Source organism: Chelonoidis abingdonii, chromosome 24, assembly GCF_003597395.2.
Source record: "Chelonoidis abingdonii isolate Lonesome George chromosome 24, CheloAbing_2.0, whole genome shotgun sequence".
Classification (NCBI taxonomy): domain Eukaryota; kingdom Metazoa; phylum Chordata; order Testudines; family Testudinidae; genus Chelonoidis; species Chelonoidis abingdonii.
Genome location: NC_133792.1, coordinates 23606423 through 23626465, shown reverse-complemented (window position 1 = coordinate 23626465; position 20043 = coordinate 23606423). Strand labels below are relative to the sequence as shown.

The 20043-nt window shown below is 44.8% G+C and overlaps 1 protein-coding gene across 1 annotated transcript in view; it reads right to left on the bottom strand.

Annotated features, from left to right (window-relative positions):
• The window catches only part of NEK6 (NIMA related kinase 6), a 111935-nt gene that overhangs the window by 79452 nt on the left and 12440 nt on the right, over positions 1–20043 (bottom strand). The gene's annotated exons all lie outside the window — the stretch shown is intronic.

Here is a 20043-nt window from a genome sequence, read left to right as displayed (position 1 = left end):
AGAACTATGTTTGGATGAAAATAGCTGGTGCAACAAAATAAGCAATCAAGATTCACACTATGACCCTACGCCCCATATTCTTCGCAGAGATATTCCTATGATATGAATATGGCAGAGCTGATTTCAGTGTCTGTGTCCTTCTGCAGCTGAGCGTGTCCCTACCTGTGTGCGCTCCAGAGGAGGTTTGAGGGCCTGGCACAGAAGGACAGGGTGAGGGAGCCCAGGCTGGTGGAACAGGCGGGCTCACTGTGATTTTAGTACATCAGGTGGCACCCAAGAGCGGGGGGTCAAACCATCACACACACCCTTCCAGATACCTGTGTATGATTTGTCTGCATTCAAGTGGGTCCCCTATCAAAGCCCTGCCCAGTCACTCTGTAGCATACACAGAGGGATCCAACAGTTAATTGTGAATAAAAGCTCTAATATTATGTATCTGATGAGCAGGCTCTTCGGTCAATGACTGACATACCAATCAAACATTTTACAGATGGGAATCAGGGTTCCCCAATCTCTAGTGAGTACTGTGTCATTTACAGTAGGCTTCCTGAAAGAGTGAAGTGATGCAAACTATTTTACAAAGTAACCACTACCACAGCGATACTACTTTCTTCCTCTTTGCTGCCCAAGAATGTTCTCTCGCTGGCTTGCTCATAAAATAAATCTGTCAAGAGGTGATATGAGATTACCTATATTTTTAAATGATGGTCTAGGCTTATGATTACATTATCTCCCTAGTTCAGTGTACGTGCAGTGGAGAAAGCAGTCCAATCCTAGGAGAGTATTATTTTCGAGTGACTTTTATTGTCCATTATCTTACAGCATTTATGCCACAGCCATGATGTCTGGTAGGAATATTTCACAACAGAAATATCTTTGTCGTTAGTATTCTCATTGCAATTTAGTCAGATCAACCTTTAAATCTCATCTATCATACTGAAGTGCTTTGGCAACGCAAGCACAGTAATATATGCTTCCATGAAGAACCTAATTACAGGCTAGGTTAAACAGCATACTCCCCCCCACTTCTGTATTACAAGGAGATAGGAAATTCTGTGCAAGCTTTGGTTTCTCACTCTCCCTTTTTGTTGGCGAAAGTACACGACCAGTTCATTGTAACAGACTGATTCTGTCTGGCACATGACAAAAATTCACTTGAACCTAAACAAACTTCTGACAGCATTTCCAAACGCAGAGATATTTACTGGAAATCCCTGACAAACTTTTCCTCCTCAGTTCGTCTCTCTCGACAGTCACTTTAAAATGACTAGAAATTACCATAAGTAAATAGCAGTTTAACATCCAAAAAAAGAGTGTTAACATTTAATACACACCTGCCAAAACTAAAGAACTATTAATAGGGACGTTGAAGGACAACACTTGAGACTTGCCACTGAAGTGCATTAGATAGAAGAGAATTCTGCAAGAAATGAGTAAGAAAATACAATTTAGCAAACATTTTGCTTAAAGAGACTAAGATCAGACCACATATGTAAAGATGGATTTTATATCAGTGATGAGAAACTGATTAGAAAGAATATAAGCTCTTCAGAGCAGGGACTATGCATTCTTTCTTACTAACAGCCAGAAAAAGTGACATGAGAATTCAAGGTAAAAACTGTCAAACATGAAGCTGACACATCAATTGAGAGTGAAAATCTAGGGCTTGGTCTGCACATTGAAGGTTGTGCTGGATGGTTATGCTGGCCAGAGTTGTGAAAAAACTACACCCGTGACAGAGCTATGCCAACATAAGCCCCAGTGTAGACCCAATTATGTTAATGGAAGAATGGTTCCGTTGACATAGCTAACATTGTTCAGGCAGGCGGTGTTCCTACACCAACAGAAAAACCCTTCCACTGGTGTAGGCTGCATCTATACTACAGGGCTTTGCTGGCATAGCAATAACCCAACCTAAAACAATGTCAGAGGAAGTTGTACAGTGCTTTCCAAAATACAACTCAACATGAACAACATATTCCTGCAAAACCAAAGGAGATACATTATTAACCAGTATGAAGATTGTGTAAAGGCTATTGATGTCTCCCTACAATATGTCTGTTAGTCTTGTGTCATGGTGATCTTAGGGCTTGGCTACACTTGTGAGTTACAGCCAGGACCGGCTCTACAGTTTTCGCAGCCCCAAACATAGAAGCTCTTGCCGAATTGCCACCGCTGCAGAAACGCACATGCCTCCCTAAGGGCACACAGACTGCCCCCACCGTCCGCGGCGGCAATTTGGCATGCTGCTGGGGCAAAACAACAGGGACTGCCGCCCCTTGAAGATTGCCACCCCAGGCACCAGCTTAGAAAGCTGGTGCCTGGAACCAGCCCTGGTTACAGCACAATAAAGGAGCCCTGGGCACTCTAGCTCACTACCCATTCACACTGGCAAAGCATGTAAAGCACTCTGACTCCACGGCTACAGCGCTGCTGGTACTCCACCTCGGTGAGTAGAACAACATTTGCTGCACCCTTGCTGGAGCACCGTGGCGCCAGTGTGAACGAGGTGTTGCATTAAGCCGCTCTGATCAGCCTCCAGAAATGTCCCATAATCCCCTTAAGTCAAGTGGCCACTATTGTCATTCATCTGAACTCGCTGTAGGAATGCAGGTATGGCGTTTGAAAGCTTCATTTCTGACAGCTGGCTGCTTATCTACTCTGAGATGGATTAGTGTGGAATGCTGTATGTGAGAGAGAGAGAGGCGGGAAGGAGGGGGGGCCTGCTGCTGTCTGAACTTACAAGATAGCATCCTGACATGCTCTCAGTCCCCAAACAACCCACTCTCTCTCCCTTCACATATACACAACACACTGCAACAGGGATAGCTCAGTGATTTGAGCATTGGCCTGCTAAACCCAGGGTTGTGAGTTCAATCCTTGAGGGGACCACTTGGGGATCTGGGGTAAAAATCAGTACTTGGTCCTGCTAGTGAAGGCAAGGGGCTGGACTAGAAGACCTTTTGAGTCCCTTCCAGTTCTAGGAGACATACCTATCTCCAATTATTAAACTCCACCCCATTTGAAAAGCACGTTGCAGTCACTTGCATGCTGGGATAGCTGCCCATAATGCACCGCTCCCAACGCTGCTGCAAGTGCCACAAATGTGGCCACACCAGTGCGCAAGCAGCAGTCAGCGTGGACAGACTGCAGCACTTTCCCTACTGCACTCTCCGAAGGCAGGTTTAACTCACAGAGCTCTACATCTGCAAGTGTGGCCATGCCCTTAGTTCATGGATACAGTTCCTAAAACTTACAGCTAATATATTGTCTAATTCAGTTTTATTATTCCCCAAAGGCACAAGCTCTAAAGAACTAGAATGGCGAAATTCAACTATTTCAGTCTCCCAAGTTGAAGTTTTTAAAGTGTGCATTCTGAAGCCAATAAGTAACAAATAAAGGGATCAATCATTACAGTCAATGTAAATATATATGGTGACAAGGCTGAAAAGCAGATGAACTCAACCAATAGACCACGATGGTTCCAGTGCAGGGGTTCCCAACCTTTTTCTTTCCAAGCCCCCCCACCCAGCATCCTATAAAAACTCCACATACACACCTTTGAGCCTCAACAACTGTTTTTCCGCATATAAAAGCCAGGAATAGCGTTAGGGGGTAGCAAGCAGGTCAACTACTTGTGGCCCCATGCCACAAGGAAGCACATGAAGCTAAGTTCCTCAGGCTTCAGCTCCAGGTGACAGGGCTTCGGGCTCAGGGGTTCAACCTCATGTGAAGCGGCTTCAGCTTTCTGCCCTGAGCCCCAGCCAAGTCCAGTGCTGGCTCTGCTTGGTGAACCCCTGAAACCTGCTCGCAGCCTCCCAGCAGGCCCTGGACCCCTGGTTGAGAACCATTGCTCCAGAGTAACAAGGCATTCATTCAATCTTTAAAACACGTAATTGTTTGGTACTGAAATGTCTTATGAAACACAGTTCCTGACTGAAAGCAACAGTTTCTTTTCAAAATTTCTGGGCCTTATTTTTAAATCCCCAAAGGTATCAATTTATCCACTGCAATTTTTTTTTAATTCAGTCTTTCCTTAGATTCAGACAAGTGCAGAAAGGTATCTCAGACAAGATTTTTTTTTTTTTCAAGTTTTTACTGTTCCAAGTGGAGTCTCACCTAAATGGGTAACTACCTCTAATGAGAGTTATATATGTACATCATAAGGCGAAATATTTAAATGAAAAAATATTTCTTTAATTTTCTTATATCTGAAAAAATAAAGAATATGTAAATATCTGCTGCCAGGCTGAAATGCATAAGCCAAGTCTCAGCCCTCTGCAAAAATTTTACATGCAAGTTATAAACCCCTAAAAAAAGAGAAGAATGGAAAAGCTGATAGACCCTTAACTGGAAGCAAAGAACTGAAGTCTTTTCAGTGTTTTAGTCACACACATCCCATTTTATGAGTGTTAGAATAATTTATCCTGAAAGCAGGCGCAGATGAGGTTGTGTTAAGACTTTACGTAGTCTTTACTAGTTGCAACAGCTAGAGTGCTGAGCATTGTTTCCTTGAAGATATCAAAATTCATTAACTGAGAACACTTTAGTTAAAGAACTGAAAACCCTAGAGCTTTTTTCATATTGTTATGTCAACAACTGATATTCATTAAACAAATGGTGACAGCCATTGTAATTCACTGTTCAATACTCAGGAGAAAAATGACATTAAGTCAACAAACTTAGGACTTGTCTACACTGGCAATTTACACTGCTGCAAGTCTCTCACACAGGGGTGTGAAAAACACCCCGAGTGCAGCAGGTTTCAGCACTGTAAAGCGCCAGGGTAGACTGTGCACCTGTGGAGGTGGTGCTTTTAGAGCGTTGGGGAGAGCTCTCTCCCAGCGCCCTGCCACGGCCACACATGCCACATTGAAGCGCTGCCCTTAGAGCTATTAAGAGCCACTCACTACAGATGTCAATAGAACCTTTACTTGCCGATATTTAAATATTTGCAGCAAACTTCCCACTTTGTTTCAAATCCTTCACCCGCAGCCCAAGGTTTATATTAGTCACGGAGATTAATCTTTCAATGGAAATACTACTGAACAGGCTACATTGTAGTAGCTGGAAGAACTCCCCAAGAAACGCAACTTACTTCTAAAAAATAGCATGGTTTGTCAGTTTTCTCCATTATTCATTACCCTGTTTGAACTATGGAAAGACCATCAAGTACCACATTTTAAAAGTACTTCAGATCCAAAACATTTTACAAACTTAACTTGCCAGTCCTCAGCACTCTCCTGTGTAGTAGTTAAGTAACTATCATCATCTTTATTTTACCAATGAAGAAAATGATACAAAAATTGAAGGCAAGCATCCCCATGACATCATTCAAATATTTGTAAACTTATGTCCATTAAGCTATGTATATTTAGCTTTCTTAATGCTTTGTACATTTTAATCTTTCCTACCCCAGAGGCCATCTCATTCCTTACAATATGTGCCGGCACAGCAGAGTGAGTCAGCTTGCAAACACTTGCTGAAAGTTCTTAGATTTAAACATACGGGGCCTGGAGTCAGGACACAGTCAGTGAACAGCCCCTACCTTTGGACTCCCCGCCCCCCCCTCCACTTACTGGCCAAGCAAAGCCCAAGACCCTGCTGTCCAGTTCATAGCCACAGTTTAATGTCCATCACTTCTCCGAGCCATCTGCCTGGGAGAGTGATTTTGAGATTAGTTTTTTTAATTTACTTTGTTGGGTGACAATATTGTAATGGTCATTAACATTGGCCAACAAGTCTCATTCTCTATTTAAGTGTTGTATAAGCAGCCAGGGACAATATAAAGGCCACTTTTTACACGTCAGAAATAAATCTGTTTCTCCGGCCCCCTTATTTTCTGTTGCTTATCTTTGAATCTTCACATCTTTTGGTAATAAGATGCCCATGGCCAAATGCTGTTTTTAGATGCAGTCATACTTGAGCCAAAAAGGGAGGAGCTATTGCCACTTACCTCCATAGCAGAATGCTTTGGAATATGCAACCCAATCCTGCTTTGAATTTATCCATCACATTACTCACTCATGTCTATTTCACAGTCCATTATCACTCTTTTCAGCATGCAGGTTTTACAGATTACTTTTTCCCATATATATATTAACTTGCATTTGTTCAAAGTGGGATACAGCACTGCTTCTATCAATACACTCTTATACCTCTCCCAAAATCTAATATACAGATCTTTATTATCACCTTTTGCTTACAATTGCTTCAGCCACAGATCATTTTCTCTTTTGAAGACTGGTCATATAATTTACTTTCCTTCACTCTTCCAGTACCAAATCAGCTCACTATGACTTTTCAAGAAGAGTTATCAGTAGTTGGAAAAGTTTGTTGGCTAATTCCCTTAAAATGCATATCATCCAGACCACTCAATTTGTACATGTCCACGTTTTCCATCTACAGTATTCACTCACTATAAATTACATTTACATTGGGGCGGGAGGGTGTAAACTAAAACTAAAGCCACAAACAAGCATGGTATGCACGAGCATAGACCCTTATGGCATCCCAAGGGAGTGGCACCCAAACTGCTCTCAAACTACTTTTCTTCAGAAAAAGAAAAAAATCTTCCTTTAAACAAAAGGTGTTTAATATCTCTGCCATATCTGAATCCTTATTAATATTTCTGTTTATTAATGGGCCTATTGTTTCCACTAATAAATATCCCCCTGGTATTTTTGAAGTCCTTATTATTCTCCTCTCAAACACACACACCCTTCTTCACCACATCTAATTTAGGCTGTTCCTCAGGCAGAGTGATCTGTATTTTGTCCTATACCACTTTCCTTTTGCTCCCCTTATTTTTCCCTAGAACACTTATAAAACATCATAATTTTCTTTTGTAGGTCACCTACTCCATTGCCATTTGCAACATGGATTTGGAGGAAGGTTTTGATTTGGAAGTGTTCATGCTTTTTTTTAGGAAAAAAATCAATCACTTTCAAAATGAGTTCCTTAGCACTTGGGCCCAACTGAAATAAGATATAACTGTTTTTAAAGAGTCTCCTGAATATCGTTTTAAACGTAGCTCATGCCATTCATTATAAGATTGTTTCACGTGGCTCCCATTAAAGAATCCTAGGATCAGTGCCAAGAGCACTTAGTGATTTATAGTTATGACTGCATAATCAATGTAACAAGAGATCAATGTGCCTTCATATCAGGCTAACTATGCTATTCTTACCTCTTATTCTGTTCTCAGACACACACACACACACACACAAATGGGTATATGTATATTTAAGACATGTAGATACACAGATATATGCACATTTAAAATTCAGTGTGGATGGGTAGGCATTTAAAATGACATCAGTTCCTCTGAAAGAGATTTAATATTGTAAACTTAATACATCATCCACAGACAACTTTACAAAACAGTTTGCTTTGCTTTCTTTATTCTTTTTTTAAATAAAGGACCTATATATTACAGATAAATTGAGACAACAGGGCCTTTCAAGTGCTTTTCTCTGCAACCTTGAACTCCATATGATTTCCACTATACAACTGTTCACATTCTTTGAAACAGCAGCAGGAGACATGCACGCCATGCTACTACTGTAACTAATATTAAAACTATCCAGAATTTTATTGTCAGGGTTACCAAGCATGCAACAACATGCTTACCTTTTAATTTATAATAGAATAAAGCTTTCAAGCCTAAAGCCAAGTTATATAAGCACACTTCTGTTACCACTCTCAGAATTTGTGCATTCCTGATTAACAGAAGAATTAAATATAGGCTGAAAACATGTTATTTATATAACATGATCTTGTTGCATAGGCTGCTAGACACATTAATATCATTAAAACAAAACTGAAATCAGTATTAGCCACGTACTGCCACGAAAGGTGCAGTATCTAAACCAATCCCCAGAATTACAGTTTGCCACCATAAAGAGCACAATTAAGATTCCTAACCATTTACCCAAATACAACTAGCACTCTCAAGCAAAACCTCAGCAAACAGATGGGCCTTATATACCATTCCCTAGGTCAAACACAGACTCTAGAGAATCAACAAGAGCAGTCAGCTCCAGTGTACAGGAGGACCTTCCATCAATTTCTACTGCTGCTCTCCCAAAACTTTAATTTAGGAACTGTTAGGATGAAATGTATACAACAGTATTAATACTAAACCCTAAGACACCTTCCTAAAAAAGTCTAGTGATAATAAACACTACCTTTTTTGCCTGGGTGTAGCTAGCCCCTTAGAATTGAACCATTTCAGAGCCCTTTACAAACATTGAGCAATTCTCACAGCACACCTATGAAGTACTGTTGTAATTTCTCAGATATGTCTAGGCACCCAAAGGTACCACAGCTCAGGCCGTGAGTCACAGACTGGCAGACAGCCCAGAAGTCCTGACTCTTAGTTCCCTGATCTAATCACTATACCCATGGACTCAGTTTGTGGCCCCATAACATGAATATTCTAAGGGATGAGAAACCAGGAGCCAGGATACCTGTCCTGCCGCAGAGGGAATCTGACAAAGGCTAAGGGCAGGAATAGAAAACATACTTGCACTTAACTTCAAATAAGCCAGAACAGCCTGAAGTATTTTCATTTCTCATAATCAAGAGTAAGAGGAAATGATGTTGAGACTTACGCAAGTCAGACAGTCTGAAGAATCACGTGATTCAAATCCAAAGGCAACTTCAAAACCACCTCATAAAAGTGTATGCAAAACTTGCAAAGCAGCCAGATGCTAACATTGCAAGAATAGCTTTCGCAGCATCTGGATCCTGCAACTAATAGCCAAACGGAAGCAGAAACTTTTGCCTGTGTAAAAAGATTAAACTTTTTTCTCCTTCAATAAAAAAAAACCCTAATTAGACACATTCTTTTCCTGAGAATATATATCAATAAGAGCATACTAATTTATAAATGTGTTCTATCTCCTGAATAAAATCATTGTTGATCAATTTTCCTATATATTCTGCAAAAGCATCTCATCACATCTGGAACTGAGAGAACCAGTTTTTAATTACTGTTCTTGCTAACTTTATATTAACAGTTGTGTTTCACTTTGAACAATAAGGTTGCCCTAAAATAAATACAATTCCTTGCGCATACGGACAAGTTATTCTCAAAGAATAAGGGTCACACACTGATACTTTTTAGAGTGAGACTATGAGGTGATCCTTCTGCTGTCTGCACACTGGTTTTTATTACTTCTTCTGCAGATGACTAGCGTTAACTTTAAGTTCCTGCAGAAAAGGGGACTCTCCCCTTCCTGGGCTAAATGCCCAAATTCCTTCAGGATTCACAAGACTGTCTTTTTTTAATCAAGTCAAACTTTTCTACAGAAAGGTCTGCACATAATGTTCTGCAAAGAAACCGAGAATCAACCTTTAAAGAAAATTATAAATAAATGTGCACTGATAACAAACAGCATATTGTGTTATGTTCTGCCCTACATGCAACAATTTTGCATTATTCTAATACAAATGTTCTCAACACAGTAACACAAAGCTATGTACTGTGGAGTCAGTCAATAATGCCCTTAAGTTGATTTTTTGGGGGACAGGGAGGGGGGGCAGGCAAACAAAAAGATCTGACTACCCTGTCTACCCCCAGCATTTCCTTCCCAACCTTCTCTGACTGCCAAGATAGTTGTGCCTAGACACAGCATTGATCTCAGATCACTGTTACTTTATGTAGCATGGAGTACATATGTATTATTTTAGGGATCAAGAAAAATGAGGTTTTACTCACCAGGGCAATAGCTATACATTTCCACTTCCATCTGTCCCTTCTCTTACAAATGCTGCAGGTCTGACACCTCCAAGATGACCCACTTTCAGCCACTTCTCTGCAGTATCTACCTCTATGGCAATATTACCTCAGAAACTGAGCTACCTTCCCCCTGACAGCTGAGTGAAAGTTAATTTTCCAATAACCTTCTTGACATTATCAATCTCTATCAATAATACTCCTGAACACACCTGAGAAATTACACCATGGACCAATCCATCACCATTTTCAGGGAGCTGTGTGCTATTACATATTTGCATAAATACAACAGCCAGTTTGTTTCAAAAGAGGTCCTAAACATTTACTTTATTTTAAAACTATTTACTCAATGCACACCATGCTAACAGCTGTGAAATGCCTGAGTAAAGCAACACCACTTATCAAGAGAAAGAATTTTATATACAGACAGATTCTACCATTGACAAGTTGTATTCTTTTCCCCAAAACGAGGAATGGTCAGCAATTATTATACGTTTCTCATATTTTCTAAGTTTATTGATTTCACTCCTACATTTTCATATACTTTAATTCTAACAAAGCTGATGGATCAAAAAGCCATAGACAGGTACCTTATTTGTAGATGCAACTCCAGCTTTGTGCTAAAATGGTTTCACCTGGAGGCTGTTTTACTATTTTTCCTATTAAATTAATTTCATTGCAGGAAACTAAATAGTGGATATAATAGTGCAAAAGCAAATGTGAACCTGACACTGCTTTGCATTACCTTTGAGAAATTCTTTCCAAATAATTTTGTTATATTTATTAATTTATTTTTGACGAATAACAGTAACTGATAGAAGAGACTGAACAATGTAACCAGCAAGATTCTTCTGTGAGGAAGGATGAAACTGAACCTTTTTATGCTTATGGGAAACAACTGCACAACATCAGATAATCTTGCTTAGGCCTTGTCTACACTTGCAAGTTGCTGCGCTGGTGAGGGGGTTACAGCGCTGCAACTTAGCAGGTGTCTACACTTAAAAGCTCAGCCAGCGCTGCAACTCCCTGTTTGCAGCGCTGGCTGTACACCTGGGTCTGCTTCCGGTGTAGCGAGACCAGCGCTGGTGATGCAGCGCTGGTCATCAGGTGTGGACACTCACCAGCCGTTTTTCTTGGCCTCCAGGGTATTAGGACTTATCCCAGCATTCCTTTTCAGCCTCTCTGGTCAGGCTTAGCACTCCACTGCCCTGGCTCAGAGCCTGGAGAGGAGGGAGAACGGGGCTTGCCGGAGCTCCGTCCGGCGAGCGGGGAGAGCGGGTTTTGCGCGCGCTCCGGCCGGAGAGCGGGGCTTGCCGGAGCTCCGGCTGGGAGAGCGGGGCTTGCCACGCTCCAGCGGGGAGAGCGGGGCTTGCCACGCTCCCGGCCGGAGAGGGGGAGAGCGGGGCTTGCCGGAGCTCCGGCCGGGAGAGCGGGGCTTGCCGGAGCTCCGGCGGGGAGAGCGGGGCTTGCCACGCTCCAGCCGGGAGAGCGGGGAGAGCAGGGCTTGCCACGCTCCAGCCGGGAGAGCTGGGAGAGCGGGGCTTGCCGGCTCCGGCCGGGAGAGCGGGGGCTTGCCGGAGCTCCGGCCGGGAGAGCGGGGCTTGCCGGAGCTCCGGCCGGAGAGCGGGGCTTGCCGGAGCTCCGGCCCGGGAGAGCGCTGGGCTTGCCGGAGCTCCGGCCGGGGGAGAGCGGGGCTTGCCGAGCTCCGGCCGGGAGAGCGGGGTCTTGCCGGCGCTCCAGCGGGGCTTGCCGGAGCTCCGGCGGGGAGAGCGGGGCTTGCCACGCTCCAACCGGGAGAGCGGGGAGCAGGGCTTGCCAGCTCAAATCAGGCAGGAGAGGAGAGCGGGGAGAGCGGGGCTTGCCGGAGCTCAAGGCGAGAGCGAGGCAGCCCAGGGGCTTTGCCGGAGCTCCGGCCGAGGAGAGTGGGGGCTTGCCGGAGCTCCGGACTGGGGCTCAAGTGGGGGTCCGAGCGAGCTCTGGGCTCTGAAGTGACCCCAGGGGCCAGGCTGTAACTTTCTGCTCCGTGACACCCCAGGGTGTCCTCAGAGCGCTGGCTGGGTCACTCAAGTCTCCCCCAGGTGCCCGTCCAGCTGGACTCGTTGCAGGGGCCGGCGGGCTCTGAGGTTTCACTCCCAGCAGCCGAGGAGGCCGGGGGCTCCCCCCAACAAGCCAGTGTGACCCTAAGGGGCTGACGCGCTGCAGCCCCCCACCCCCAGAGCTGGAGCACGCACCAGGCCTGTGTCTCCATCCCAGTTGGGTTCGGGGGTGTTACCCCCACGCTAGGGCTTGCCCCGGTGCTTGGGCGGCTGACAGTCCCCTTCTTTTCTCAGCTGGGCAACCCACAGCCGGAGCTGCCAGGGGGCTGCAGCAGGGCTGGGGTTGAGGCTCCGGTGGGCAGAGTCCTCAGTGCTCCCAGTGCCCAGCAAACACCCAGTGTCTTGCATTCCCGCCCCTGGGGAGGCATCACTCCCAGGACGAAGTGGGAATGTTCTCAACGTTGTCTCTGAAGATGGTGTGTGCCTCAGTTTCCCCTCTGTGCGACTCGATAGCTAGTGATGCAGGATAAGGTGCAGCGACCCCTAGAGGGCAGGGGTGATGGCCGACGGTCTGCAGAGAATGGCCGACACCCTGTAGCCGGCAAGGGTGGTAACTGACGGGCCCCCTGCACTGCAAGGATCAGCCAGACGTGCTGGAGAACAGACCAGGTGCCCTGCTGGCCCGGGAAAGAGACAAAGCTGGGGCAGCTGGAAGGGGTCAGTCTCCTGGGACTCGGGGGAAGGCCCCTGGGCTCTGCCCCCCCACCCCCAATGCACTTTGCTGAGTGTCCCTGGTGGGTGCTAACCAGCCCTGTCCTACGCTTTTCTGTGATCAGTGGCCACTGGCTGCTCTGCTCCTGGGGGGACTGGGTGAATTTTCTCTGTGATTTTTTCCCCAGCACCTGGTCTGCCTTAACCCCCCTGGCCAGAGGTACTGAAAAAGCCAGACAGGGACCCAGCCTGACCCCCCCCCACGAGCCCCGTGTTCAAGATGTGTTCAGACAATGGTAGACATGCAGGCAGACCACTACCGTGGATGCCTCAGTCCATCCCAAAACTCAGCACATTGTGCCCCAATGTTTCCTCCCAAAACACCTTCTCCAGCATCCTGAAGGAAAAAAAGCTTACCACCACCAACTGCCCCAACACCAGTACGTTCACCTCACAGCCCTGATAACTACGACCGTTTACCCAATGCACTCAACACCCATCACCATGCAGCATTTTAATCCCCAAGTGCAGCAGCAGGCAGTGCCCCAAGTGCAGAGCAGGCAGTGCCCCAAGTGCAGCAGCAGGCAGTGCAGAGCCCTCAAGGAAGAACATATTCAAACCTGTGAGTGTAATGCTAATCACCGTACCCCCCTTCCTGTTTTTATGTATGTATTTTTAATAAAGGATTTCTTGTCTTTTTATTCACTGTTTATTATTACAGAAACTGTAACATCTACTACAAGTAAAAAAATAGGAACTGCAAATCAATGAAACCACTGCAAGTAACTGCTGTGAGCAATGCTCTTAACTGCAGTGGAAGGCACCCAACATTACTGTTTGGCTTTCAGCCTCAAAGTGCTCCTTTAAGGCATCCCTTATCCTTGAAGCACTGTGCTGGGCCTCTCTATTAGCCCTGCTCTCTGGCTGGGCAAATTCAGCCTCCAGGCGTTGAACCTCGGAGGCCCATTCGTCACTGAAGGTTTCACCCTTCCCTTCACAAATATTATGGAGGATACAGCACGCGTTATAATCGCTGGGATGGCTGCTTTCCAACACGTGTAGCTTCCCGTAGAGACTTCTCCATCTCCCCTTCAAAACGGCCAAAAGCACACTCCACAGTCATTCTGCACCGGCTCAGCCTGTAGTTGAACCGGTCCTTGCTCCTGTCAAGCTTCCCTGTATACGGTTTCATGAGCCAAGGCATTAACGGGTAAGCGGGGTCTCCAAGGATCACAATGGGCATTTCCGGACTCCGGCAAGCCCCGCCTCTGGCCGGCCGGATCTCCGGCAAAAGCCCCTCTCCCCGGCCGGAGCTCCCGGCAAGGCCGCTCCGGCCAGCTCCCCGGCTGGAGCGTGGCAAGCCTGCTCTCCCCGCTCTCTACCGCTGGAGTGGGCAAGCCCCGCTCTCCCCGCCGGAGCTCCGGCAAGCCCCGCTCTCCCGGCGGGCTGCCGGCAAGCCCCGCTCTCCCACCTCCTCACCGCGGAGCGTGTCAAGCCCCGCTCTCCCGCTGGACGCGTGCAAAGCCCCGTCTCCCAGCCGGAGCTCCGGCAAGCCCCGCTCTCCGGCCGGAGCGGCGGCAAACGCCGCTCTCATTCCGACGGAGCTCCGGCAAAGCCCGTTCCTCCCTCCTCTCCAGCTTGAACCAGGGCAGTGGAGTGCTAAGCCTGACCAGAGAGGCTGAAAAGAAATGCTGGAATAAGTCCTAATACCCTGGAGGCCAAGAACAAACCGGACTCCGGCAAGCCCCGCCTCTGGCCGGCCGGATCTCCGGCAAAAGCCCCTCTCCCCGGCCGGAGCTCCCGGCAAGCCGCTCCGGCCAGCTCCCCCGGCTGGAGCGTGGCAAGCCTGCTCTCCCCGCTCTCTACCGCTGGAGTGGGCAAGCCCCGCTCTCCCCGCCGGAGCTCCGGCAAGCCCCGCTCTCCCGGCGGGCTGCCGGCAAGCCCCGCTCTCCCACCTCCTCACCGCGGAGCGTGTCAAGCCCCGCTCTCCCGCTGGACGCGTGCAAAGCCCCGTCTCCCAGCCGGAGCTCCGGCAAGCCCCGCTCTCCGGCCGGAGCGGCGGCAAAACCCGCTCTCATTCCGACGGAGCTCCGGCAAGCCCGTTCCTCCCTCCTCTCCAGCTTGAGCCAGGGCAGTGGAGTGCTAAGCCTGACCAGAGAGGCTGAAAAGAAATGCTGGAATAAGTCCTAATACCCTGGAGGCCAAGAACAAACGGGACGAGGTGCTCTGTGGGATAGCTGCCCACAATGCACCACTCACAACAGCGCTGCAACTGGTGCAAGTGTGGACACACTGCAGCGCTGGCCGCTGTCAGTGTGGACACACTGCAGCGCTGGCCGTACACAGCTGTACGACCACAGCTGTAACGGCCAGCGCTGCAAAACTGTAAGTGTAGACAAGCCCTTAGTTCAGGTCTGGACATCCAATGAGATTCTTGGGTTATCCCTCAAGATACAATACTATGCATTGAAGGATCTGAAAGTGTTTTACCGATACACTCTCTAATGTTCCCGTGTGGTAGGCATTATTAAACACACAGTGGTAAGTAAGGCACAGAACTATTAAATAACCCGTCTCAAGGTCATAGAGAGAGTCAGAGCTGGGAACAGAACAGATCCATCCTGACTCCACGCCCTACTCTCACCACTAGACAGAGTTGCAAAATAAATATGTGGACTACTGCAGTGATTTATAGATGTTTAGAAGTGACTTGGGCTAGGTGAGCAAGGTTTCTATAAAACAGAAGAATGTTCTGCCAGTGCAAATTCCCGCAAATTGAAAAAGTTGCCACACTACAGCCAGCAGCCTTATAACGGATGCCCAAAGCTTATGCCCAAATAAATTTGTTAGTCTCTAAGGTGGCACAAGGACTCCTCGTTCTTTTTATTATCAAGAAAGTAACAGTAATGCATGAGAAAGGAGGAACACACATACAAAAGAATGAGATATTAGGATAAATAGAAAATGTTTAGTAGTGAAGTCAGAATATTTACTAGTTGGTTAGGAGTATTGCATAAAATATTGCCACATTTATTCAAGATTTGCTGAAGCTCAAACTACCAGTGAGAAAACATTCTATTTTGCACTGATTTTTCTTCTTGGATTAACAGATAATTTGTCAGTCAAAACAGAAAGAAAGCCACCTCACTGACAAACATATTGTCCACAAGCATGAAAAGGAAGAGGTATACAGAGAACTATCCAGGCCTAGCCTTTTCTACACAACAGAGCACAAGGATTGCCATGGGACATACAAAACTCAGATATCCTGGCAGATCAGAAACTGGATCCTATGAAAATGGAGGTTTCATCTATTTATCCTCTTACTTCACAATTCCATTAGTCAGTGCTACTTTAACTCCATCAAGTCTTTCTTTCCACATCATATCAGAGACCCTCATTCCATCTTTTGTGCAAGTTAAGATTATTCAATTTTAAATGTTAAAGTATAAAAAATTAAATGAGTCCTACATGCAATTGTTCAAACCTTCAGGACTAAAATCAACCCTTCTACCACTTATCTTACAACCTCATCACTGGTCCTTACTATACTTAAGTGAAATTCATACTCAGACACCTCTTCGTAACAGAGATCTGTTTTGGTGGACCACTGGTTTGATGTAGTAAGACATTATTCTATGTTCCTTCCTATGGACCCAATCTTACCACATAGTTCAGCTACTTCTGCATGCTGCATATGTCCATAACACTCAGTAGACTGGAGCTCTTGAGACTTCCGGCTTTCAGCAAATGTTCCCCAATTGCGACACAGACTACAGTATTGTAGGTTCAAATGCTGAATGCAGACAAAGCTGTCTTTCATCAGCTTTGGAAAATAGACTCACCCATTCTGCTGACTCTCTCCAAAAGCCATGCATACTCATTAAATACCCATTCAAGTTTTTGGTTTGTTTGTGTGTTTTTAATTCTAGTGCTTACAGCAACATGAAGTGTGAATAACATTTTCTAAGATGTGATATATCTCACAATACATGTATGTAAACCAAATTCAATCTGTGAGTCAGAATGGTCCTGGGGGTAATGTACTGGACAGGAGAGTAAAGGGATCTGGGATATAGTTCCACCTCTGCCACCAGAAGAATTTTTCCATTTACCTAGCTGTGTCTATACAGCTGTGGTTAGGCTAACCTGAACATATCACACAGGGTACAAAATTTTTCACAGCCCCTGAGCAATGTAGCTAGGTCAATCTAATTTTCAGGTGTAAACCAGGCCTTATTCTATCTGTGCCTCAGTTCCTCGTCTGTAAAAGGGGATGATACTACTGCCTTACCTTACAGAGGTTTTGCAAGGATCAATTAAAAATGAAGGATGTATATAATAAAATTCTTCACTTATTAACAAAAAAGGTGATGCCAAGAATGTATGTGGAGAACCATAGCAAAGTATTTCATTTTTTAGTGTACTTCTTTTTAATTGTCTCTTTCAAGTAGTGAGAAGTTCAATTCAGTTATTTAAAAAAGAACAGAGGAGCAATTCGACTGCTAATGGTTCAAGAACACTATTAGAGATTGTACATGTGGCCAATACATCATCATGCAATTAATCACTGCTGCCTATGGCTGGGTCTTGATAGCTGTGAGGTACAAATCAAATGACTGAGTTAATAACCTTACAAGCTATAGCTTTACAGTAAGGTACACTGTGTTGTGGTAAATCTTAAAAACAGGTATTATAAAACTCCTTTCCCACAAAGAAACTCACCATGAAAAACTTCACTAAAACCATAACTCTTAGCTGGAAACTGAAATCCTAACTCCCTGCTAGACTTCATATGGAGCAGCTAAGAAAATGAGCCAGTTTACAATCTTACCAATATGTCATCTAATAGTTTTCCTTTTTTCTTTTTTTTCTTTTCTTTTTTTTTTTTTTTATACAAAACACGTAATATTCGACATCCACTCAACACTGCCTCGTATGCAAACCAATTCCCAGTCCCACACAATACAGTATTTGCTAAAAGAATTCAACTCACTGATCTACAAAGTTACATTAAAAAAAGATGCATTTATGGTCAGCATTACACTCCTTTAAAAAAAAAAAAAGTAGGGTATCTGATAGTTCAGAAAAGAAGTGACTAACTGGGAAAGGGTGGGGAAAATTTTTACACAGCCATGTGGTTTCTGAAACTCAGAGCCACAAGTCAACAGATTCAGACTATTTCAGACAAAGGCAGGAAAAGGGGAAGTGAGTTCTTAAGTCAAGGGGACCTCACAGAGAATACTCTGCCAGTATGTCCCTCATTGTTATATTGAGGCGGTTCCAGTTGGAGCACCGTTGCTGATCTCAAATGTGACAGTACAGCATGGGGAAAGAGTACATAGGGCCCAGAATCTCAGGGATTTACAATTATTTATTTGCACTATGGCAGCATCCAGAGATCCCAGCCCCACTGTGGTAGTCACTGTACAAACTTATAACAAAGAGATGATCCATGCCTCAAATAGAAGCCAAGCAAAAAGCTGATCAGGAAACCAACTGGTAGCCTGAGCCAAGGTTCCTCTGTAATAAGCTCACAGCAATTCTGCACCAGCTTCACTTAAAAAAAAAAAATGTAGCCCCGCTCTGTGGCAATAGTGTCCAGATGAAAAAACAGATGACATCAACTAGGTTTATATTTTAAAGAAACAAATGCAGCCTCTTGGCAACAAATACCTGAAGGAAAGCTGTCCAGGCCATTTCTGCTGCTTGGTGATCTAGGAGCACTAACCTGGCCACTAGATACAATCTTGAACAACAAATAGTGGAGACGCTCTAAATGGCAGATATCCTCACCACATCTTACTGTTGCTTCCCCCAACTGACACCACCTCACTCTTCTCCATTTGGAGTATCAGCCAGCTAACCCTCAACTCTGCCCCAATGTCAACCAAACACCAGGAAAAGCAAATGACTGCTTTATCTAGGTCAGAGGAGATTGGAGTGATCAGCATACTGAACCAACCAGCTGAAACTTTTTATATACTTTACAGCAATATGCTACACATACACATGCAGAAAGAGTGGGTTTGGGTTTGGGTTTCTCTTGTGGGGCGGAGGGGGTGCAAAGGGGAGGTATTGTTTTATAAATGCAAATGAACTATACCCAACTTCCCTTCAACCTATACTTACCTGGCCAATTTCTCCCAGAAGCCAAGTGATACTGAAAACGAATTTTCCTGCCACACTCACATGTGGACTCTCAAAGTAAGACTGAGACACATTGGCAGGATAAATTATGGGAAATATGCAGTGCTGCTCGTGCCACATATGCTTCTCCTGTGGATAGAGGACTCTAGTATGCAGGGCTGCCAATCTGCCATTTGTCACCAGCACAAAATTCATATGAGAGGTCATCATTGTTTTAAAAACTGTAAAATTCTACAGAACTGCAGATAATCTGATAGTTTTGCCTGGACATGACATCAGAGCAGAGGTGGAATATCTCCTTGTTTTCACTGGCTCCTATTACTGATGGAGCAAGTGGTGCTGAAGCAGTGAATATAGTCATTCTGAATTACCTGATCCGCAGATACAAAGTCCTCATTTCCTTTATTACCAGTTTGGTGGGTTTTAATGCCTAAGCATTAAAAGGTTTCTGCAGAGACAGAATTATACTAAAGGCAACACTGCAGTGCAACTTACTTACAACACAGTCAATTCCAAAGGGCTGATTTTGTCTTTCAAAAAGTTACCGTACAATTCCATTAAGAAACAAGATCTACAGTATGTTTTACCCAAAATGTTATAAGAGTTGCTTTTCTCCATGAGAATGAATCACAGTTTTCCTCTGAGAAGAAAGGAAAGTGTAACTAGAACACTTGCTCCTTGGGGGACTTATTAGATCCTCAAAGTATCGTTGCAGTTGCTGAAACCTGCTTTTGCCAGAAGAAGCTTCATCTTACAGATATAACAGAAAACCATAAAAGAGAGGAAAACCCAGAAGATTACACTTCAACAGTCCCAGAAAACTGAAGAAATACAATTCAGTACTAAAGTATTTAGCCTCTCTGGTCTTGTCTACACTATGCTTTTCTGAAAATTGCGTACTTCCTACTTCCACTACAGATAGCAACAGTGGACGCACCAGTGGAGACAGGATACTGGCAGCCACTGCTGTGTGACACGTCTTCTGCTTGTCCTTACTTCTCCCAAAGACACACTGGGCAGAATAAGATGACAGCAGTAAAAAAGGCCAGCCAGCACCTTGCCTACCACTGAGACTCCCACCATGGCACCAGCAGTGGCAATCAGCAAAGGCTGGAAATGTTAAGAAAAAGCTCTGTCTAGGCACAGTTTCTAACCTCCTCTTTTAATAAGCATATTGAAACCTTGTAGAGTTGGAAGGGGCTTTTACTTTAATTAAAAAGTACTATTTAATAATAGTCCAACCGAATATCTGTAGAAACAAACAATCCTTTCCTTTACGTAACTATTAAAATCCAAACCTTCCCATGAATGAGCATGTGTTCACAAGATAACCTTAAGAGTTCTGACAAACTCTTTTTTTTTTTTTTTTTAAAGGATAGAGAAGCATTATAAGATTTATCCTGA